Here is a 7,990-nt window from a genome sequence, read left to right on the forward strand (position 1 = left end):
AGCTAATGAGAGCCTGTGCTCCCACTCCCCCAAGGCATCTATCACATTTACAGATACATAATAAATACATTACAAACAACAGTGAGTCTGGGAGGTAGCGCCCCACAGAGGCTCAGCTGACACAGTTAACATCTCAGGAATTGTAGGAAATGGTGCTGGGCTCCGAAATATGGGGTCTGAGTGTTCTCTTCTGCCTGGAGTATGCCTCACCCCAGCCTACCCCTCTTCAAGGTTTAGTTTGTTCAGTATGGAGAGTTGCCATGGGGAGGGGGTTTGAGCCTTGAGACTTGGGCTGCAGAGAGCTGGGCTACTTGCACTGACGGGAACCACTCTGGGCATCCTGTGGAAGATGGTGATGCAGCAGCTGTGAGTGCGGCTGCTGGTGGGCAGGCAGGATGTGCAAGAATGGTGGGGGTGCATAGCCAGAAGCTCCACCCGGGGCCAGAGGCCCGGTGGAGCCTAAGGCCAAGGGCAGGCTGAATGGTGGAGGGGTTCCTGCATGAAATCCCTGCTTGTCAAAAGCCTGAGTCTTGTTGTAGACAGAACCAGTCACATCAGGTAGGCCAGAGGTACTTGAAGACACTGATACTCCTTTTCCAGGCCCAGACCTGTAGACTTGTTCTGTGCCTGGGATGATTCATTACAGCCACCTTTGGTGTAGTCTCCAGCTGCTGTCCCTTGGGTCAGGTCATCATAACCTGTGCTATAGCTGTGCTGGCCATCACCACTCACATGCTGGAAAGGTGTAGTGGGGGTACTGAGGTTTTCACCATGCTGCTTGGCTGAGGCTGGAGGGACAAACATGGTAGGCCCATACTGGAAGACACTGGGCACGCCTGTGTAGTAGGGGAGACCAGTGTAGCTGTAGCCAGGTGGCAACGTAGGATTCAGAAAGGGCTGCTGGGCTGTGTGGTGGCTCTGAGGTTGGCTTTGCTGTGGCTGAGACAGTGGGGTGGGGGGTTCAGGGGATGCAGAGTCACCTCAGCCAAACTTAGTGACATCACCTGGATAGAGATTATTCTCTAGACTACCATCTTGGCTGGCAAGGGCTGTGGGCGTAGCAAAAGGAATTCTGTAGTAATCCATTGGTAGCTGTGACTGCAGCATCTGGAGCTCATCATAGCCATAAATCAGGCAGGCAGGAAGCAGTACTCTTGGGCCCATGAGGTACAGGTTGTGCAGCACTGGAGGCACACCTTGGGCAGGTTGGGGGGCGCTTTGTCTGAGGTCACCAAGGGTGTGGCCCTGGCACTGCTTCTGGGTGCACTCACAGTGGTCCCACCCAGGCACAGGCTGTTCACTGTGTTGCTGGGGAGGTTGACCCTTGAGGACGTGGCACTCAAGGCAGAGGTTGGTATCACTGAGAAGGTGGCCGAGGACTGGAGAGAAGGAGTGCTCTCCACACTGGCAAGTGTGTGTAATGTGCTCAAAGAGAGTGCTGCATGCTCAGAGGAGAGGCTGCTCTGATGGCTGGAGAGTGAACTGCTAAGCTGAGAGAGGGGACTGCTGGATAGGTTGCCAGGTTGAGACAAGAAGGGCAAAGTGGCAGTGTGCTGGGATGCAGAGGATAGAAGTGTAGTGCCGGAGGTGTTGCTGGACCACGAGGCCACAGATGGAAGGGCAGATGGGGTATCTGTTTTCTTTGGAGCTGGAATGGATGAAGTAGTGTCTAGAGTGTGCTGACTTCAGACACCACCATGTCCATTCATGATGACTCCTGAAGCTCACTCTAACGGACTCACAGAGCTTTGGTATGTGACCCAGTTATGTCCAGAACTCTGGTCATAGGAGGAAGATGTTGTGACGAGACTAGTGGAGCTTAGTGAGGAGCTGGTCAGACTGGAGGAAATAATGACAGAAGTCCTGTGCTGAACTGGTCATTGGTAAAGAGATATTCTAAGGATCACTTAATGACTTTGAAATCAAGCTGATGAGAATCAGATTGCTATTTTCACTGCTTGGAGCTGATCCAAATTCAGAGAAAGAGGATTCTGATCCAAATTCCAGGGCACCAAAATGAACATTCAATCCTGTGACATCTGCTGATACAGGCATTTCCACTGCAGATGCTGGAATCTTAAAAGCAGGAGGTATCTGTCATTTAAGGAGTTTGATGTGTTTGGGCTGTGTGGCTGGTGGGCAGGCACAGCAATGTTTTCAATGGCCATGCTGGGAAGCTGCAAAAGTGGAAGTGCGGTCTCCAGTGGTTCATTCTTGGAGTTTGACTTGGGAAGGAAATGACTCTAACCTAGGAGGAGGAGGAACAGTGACTGGTTGGGTCTGGTGCTGCTGTCATTGGCTCAACTGGCTAAGAACTGGAGATGGCTCAGGCTGAGATTTTAAGTAAAAAATGACTGAAGACTGATGACTGGGATGCTGTGGGCTTGAGGTCCCAAGAAGTGGTTGTTGGGGGACTTTTTCTATTCTGCTATGAACTCTGCATCGTAAACTGGCCCAACATTGGAGTTTTCAACTGGTCCAAAATCTGGAAGCAGGTGATGTTGGCCATTTTTGAAGATGCAAGCTTTCCAACTCCTGAACCAAGGATGAACAACAGACTCTGAGGAGAATAGAAGTTGATAGCAGTGGAGCTTCCAGTCACTGGTGCCATCTGATTGTTGTGTTGAGAATTTTTGAAGACAAGGGTTTGGCCAAAGCCCTGTTGTTGGGAACATTCAAAGGAGTTGACTTCTGAGACTTGACTGGGAGGAGCAGGCTTCTGGAGCAAGGCTACCAGATCAATGCTTTGTCCAGGTGTGACACAATTCTCTGCTGGAAGAGATGAAGCTATGAAGACCTTTGTTTCAGAAAGAACTTCAGTTCAGTCTTCTATTGTCCACTCTTCCACAGAACTGTGCTAGGCCCCAGTTCCCTCATCTGCACCATTCTGAGCAGTTTCCCAAACTACTGGTTTTGTCCCACACCGATCTGTAGATGGAGAATTTGAATGGTCTGCAGGATTAAATGTCCCCATTCATTGAGTGGAGAACCTTCCTGCCCTTCTTCCTCTGCCAAGTCCATATCCTCTACCATAGGCTCGCTTGCCACAATCTGAAGACTTTTCCCCTTGATTGCAATTGATTCCATTCTCTTCACCCCTAAACTCTCTGCCACGACTGCCACCTTCTCCTTTCCAGTTGTTTCTACATCCATGACTTGCTTCTCTCTCACTTGTCTTCTCTATATTCTCTTTGTTTTCTGAACTTCCTGTTCCAAAATTATTCTTCTTACCCCCTATAGTCTCTCATGAAGTAGTATCTGAATTCCCCTCCAGCAATATAATGATAGCTTTGTTCACATCTCCATTACAGTCATGTAGGGCCACTATGTTTTCATCCTGATTTTTCCCTGTCACTTCCATAAGCTGTTTAACTTTAGCTTCAAAGGCTGAATTGTTCTTATCAATGATCACTTGGGCAAGATGCAACTGTTTGGCTGTTGTCTGTACTACTTGTTTCTGTGGTTGTGTTGCTTGTGTCACTGCACTCTATGGTTTTTCCCAAGCACCTCATGAATGGTCACTGCTCACTGAAGTCATCATATATAGGATATACAAAATAATGTATGCACAAAATAGATAATGACTACTGCTCTAGCAGGAGTCAGGACCCACCGCTGCCACCGCTGCTTGTTACCTGCCAATGTCCCATTGATACGTTTTTAATTTCAGATTTTGTACTTTCCAGATTTTAGATTTCCATTTGTCCTTTTTCATAGTTTCCATATCATTGCTGCAATTCCCCAAATGTCTACCTATTTATTTTTTTTATTTCCTTTATCTATGTGAACATATTTTTAATGAACCAAACCAAACTCACCACCAAGTGGATTCCGACTCATTGTAACACAGTATAAATACTCCTATAGGATTCCATAGGCTGCAAATTTTTATGGAACCAGATTGCCTCATCTTTCTCATCTGAGCAACTGAGGGGTTTGAACCACCATTCTTTTGGTTAGCAGCCCAATGCTTTAACCTCAATACCACCAGAACTATTTCATAAAAGGGGAAGTACAGTTTAATTGCAGGTAATTGTACCAATGATTTTGGATGACTTTGATTATGGAAACTTTGGACCTTTGATGATCAAGTTGTTTTTTGTTTGTTTCTTCTTTAACATTTTATTGTGATTTGGGTGAAACTGTACAAAGCAGACTTGTTTTACATTCAACAGTTCACATTTGTTTTGTGGCACCAGTTATATTCCTTGCAGTATAACAAGTTTCCTCCCACTTGTTTCTCAGGTTTATCCTTCTTCCTTATACATTCCTGCCTCCCTATCCTTCTTTCTGTACAAATACTGCCCTTCTGCTGTCTCATGGTAGGTTGTTCTAATGAGTATATCTCCCTGGTTTAGGTATTCAGGTCATAGGTCTGTCTATTGTTTGGATGAGAGTAAAGCCATGAAATAGAGTTCCATTCCAGGCCCAAAAAGACTGACTTGGGGCCATAGTCTCAGGGGTATCACCAGCCATTTTCATACCACTAAGCCTGGTCTTTTTTATATTATTTTGAGTTTTGTTCCTTATTTTCCTCTCACTCTATCAAGGCTCTCCAATTTTTATCCCTTTCCAAGTGGTTGGAATTAGTAAAAGGCCATTACCTACTTCTTCTGATCTCATATAGGCTGAGGTTCTCATGACTAGTTAGAGACTAGTTAGTCAAAAGACCTCAAAAGGGTTAACTCTTTCCATGAGTCTTTGATTTTCACACTTCGTTGCTCTGGATGAGGAGAGACCAATAGTTGCATCTTAGATGGTTGCTAGCAAGCTTTTAAGATCAAAATCATTACTCACCAAAGTAAGATGAAGAATAGTATTTTTGTATACCATTTTGTGCCAACAACATGGCAGCTCTGGTGGCATAGTGCCTAAGGCATTTGACTGCTAACCAGAAGGCTGGCAGTTTAAACCCACAAGCCACTCTTCAGAAGGAAGATTGGGCAATCTACTTGGGTAGAGATACCACCTTGGAAACCCAAGCATATGTGTAAGCATATGAGTTGAATCAACTCAACAGCAGTGAGATTTTTGTTTTGTTTTGGTTGTGCCAGTTGAACTTGATGATCCCACAACCATAGTCCCCATCCAGGCCCAGCAATTCACTCCCTCAAGGTGCTTATTTATGGCTAAGAAGTTATCCTAACTTTGCCTCCTGTTATGTTTAGTCTACATATCATTATTTTTTCAGCATATACAAATATATATGTAGAAATATCATCTGCCAAACCTATATATGGTCATGGATATATTCCCATTTACCTTTCCATGCCTGATCTTCTTGCCTGTCTACCTATATATCCACCCATAGAATAGTGTTTGGTGTTACTGATAATGCAGTATTGTATATGCAATACTATATGCCTTTATTGTCTGTATCTCTTGTGTTCTTCTCTGTCTTCTTTTTCCTTGGTGATATTGTGCTTTTGTTATATTTTTTATTGTGTTTTGTACATGCTTTTTTATATTGTTTCTCCCTTCACATATATGAAACCTATGTCTTAGTTATCCATCTATTATCCCTCATTTCTCTTCCCCTCCTATCTCTCCTAACCAGCAAAGAATATTTCCTTCCCCATTTAAATTTTTCCTTGTCTCTTTTCTCTTACCACCCTAACACAGGCCTTTCAGTTCACACATGTGGGAGGTGTCTGGTGCAAGTTAACACCCTGAGAGAGAAGGCTACACAGTTATGGCTCTTGTTTCCACTCGAAGAAGTTCTCTCAGTCCGTTAGGCACCCAGTGGGTGTTTTTCAGCCCCTGACTCCAATTCCAACATTTGGAATTGTCCAGGGATTAGGATAAGGAATTTTGGTGGCATAGTGGAAAAGACATTTGGCTGCTAACCAGAAGGTCAACAGTTCAAACCCCCCAGCCGCTCTGAAGGAAGATGAGATGACATATTTCCTAAAGATTTACAGCCTCAGAAACCCAATGGGGGCCACTATGAGTTGGAATCAACTTGATGGCAGTGAGTTTGGTTTTTGTTTTTTTGAGGGATCAGGGTTGGTGAGGGTGGGACTTGTCTATTCACTGAGTCTCATTGCGTAAGGAGTATTTGCCCCTATGCTAGGGAAGGTGTCCGTGAGAGAGCATATCCTTACTATCTCAATTTCCTGGCATGACTGTGATGCCCTTCTAGGTTCACACAGACTTTTGGCCTGTTCTACCCAAATTCAATTGAGCAAGACATTGTCCTGAGCCTAGTTTCTTCAACTGTTCCTACACAGGCCTTTCGCCAGCCCAATCCCACTTCTGCTGGTGGTGAGTTGATTCCCTTTCTTATTCTCCTTTCTCTGTGCCACTTATAACTCTGATTTGATTCACTGCATATATCTCTTCCAGCTTCCACATGTCTATTGCTCATCTTGAATTTCTCCCAATCTGTCTACACTGTGTCTTTATGGCTGTGTGGATTCCATGAAGTTTTGTTTTGTTTTGTTTTGTTTTTCCCTCCTATCAGCATCTGCATCTCTCTTCAACTCCCCGCTTTGGATGGTCTGGCCTCTTCTCTCTCCCCAGTCACTAATCTCATTCCGTTTCCTTTTTCAATCAGCACTCAATCTAATTCTTTATCTTCTTGTTTGCTGCTCAGAATTCCAGGATCATTATTTGTGTCTGCTGCACTCAGATTTCTGCATCTTTTTGTAGAGGCATTTAGTAGAATGTGTTTTCAGGATGCCATCTTGCTCCACCTCCTGTAATAATAATCTTATTAGAAGAGTACAGAAGAATAGTGTTAAGCGATGGGTCCAAGGTCATACAATTAACAATGGCAATGAGATTCAATCTCTAATAGTCTTACACCAAGCTCTTAAACAATATGAAATGCTACTTTTCATAAAATGAGACTACATATATTTATTAAATAATTCCAAAATAAATGTTTACTAAAATATAGATTCTTCTGCATTAGATGGTAAAGGGTCCTAGAAGGAGTTTTAATGGGAGAAAATTCACAACATTAGAAATCTATTATTCAGTATCAGGGACCAATGAATTTTCAGAGACCTTGCATTATGAGTGAAATTTGCCTACTGAAGTTACAGGTATTTCTCTAGGCAAGAGAATAGTTTTGAGAAACCCCAAAATTTGAGATAGGATTGGAGAGATGACAGGTAAGAGGTGGAGTAACTTCAGAATTTACAATGCCCTCTCTTCTTTAAATAAGCAAACCTGATGATGTTTGGAGGGTATCAATACATATTTGATAAATAGGTGAGGATATTTTTCTTTGTAATTAGTTCTTTTTTTTTCCTAGAGGTTTGAGTCTGTCAATATTTTTTATGCAGTACTATCTACTTCAAATGGTTTCTAATGACATTGACAAGTCCCCTTCCCAATATTGGAGCCAGAGTCGAAACCCAGAGGTCTGCACAGCTTCAAAAATTAAAGTGAGGAACTTTACAAATAAACTTTCATCATTCTTGTCATTTTTATGGAACCTAATCTAGTAAAAGAGAATATTGAAACTAAATGACTGACAGGAAAAGTGTCTCTTTTTAATTGGCACTGGGCAATTTATCAGTCTCTAATGTCAGGGACACTCCATTATGCTGTGAGAAAGTGATTGGTGAGTGAACATGCAATTGAAAATCTCTGTGTATGATAGTCAATGCCACCATTACATCAATTTAATGAATGAAGCCCAATAGCGTCCTCCTCTTCCTAGAAGGAGCACATCCATCATGGAACAAAAGATTCCCCAGTGCCAACATAATGTCATCTTTTTCTCTTCTTAGCCTGTGTGAGAAAAAAAAGGATTATAGACTAAACTGAGAAGAGTACCACATATACTCACCCCATGGAAATAATTGACTGGAATGTCTTGGCTCATTATCTTTTGCTATATCCAAAATATTATCTACATGAATATAATCAGACCTTAGGCAAACACAGGACTTAAAACCCATGTCTTATGCTAGCAATAGATGAGCAGGCTCCTCATACTGAGGTTTGAAAACAATATTAAGTTAATTATACTTGGTGT

The 7,990-nt window shown here is 43.2% G+C and overlaps 1 pseudogene; it reads right to left on the reverse strand.

Moving 5' to 3' along the window:
- Positions 1 to 307: 307 nt before the first annotated feature.
- Positions 308 to 3,541, reverse strand: LOC103199039 (annotated as a pseudogene).
- Positions 3,542 to 7,990: the final 4,449 nt, after the last annotated feature.

The sequence above is a fragment of the Orycteropus afer genome, unplaced genomic scaffold, assembly GCF_000298275.1.
Source record: "Orycteropus afer afer isolate SDZICR_OR568_19922 unplaced genomic scaffold, OryAfe1.0 scaffold00102, whole genome shotgun sequence".
Lineage (NCBI taxonomy): Eukaryota > Metazoa > Chordata > Mammalia > Tubulidentata > Orycteropodidae > Orycteropus > Orycteropus afer.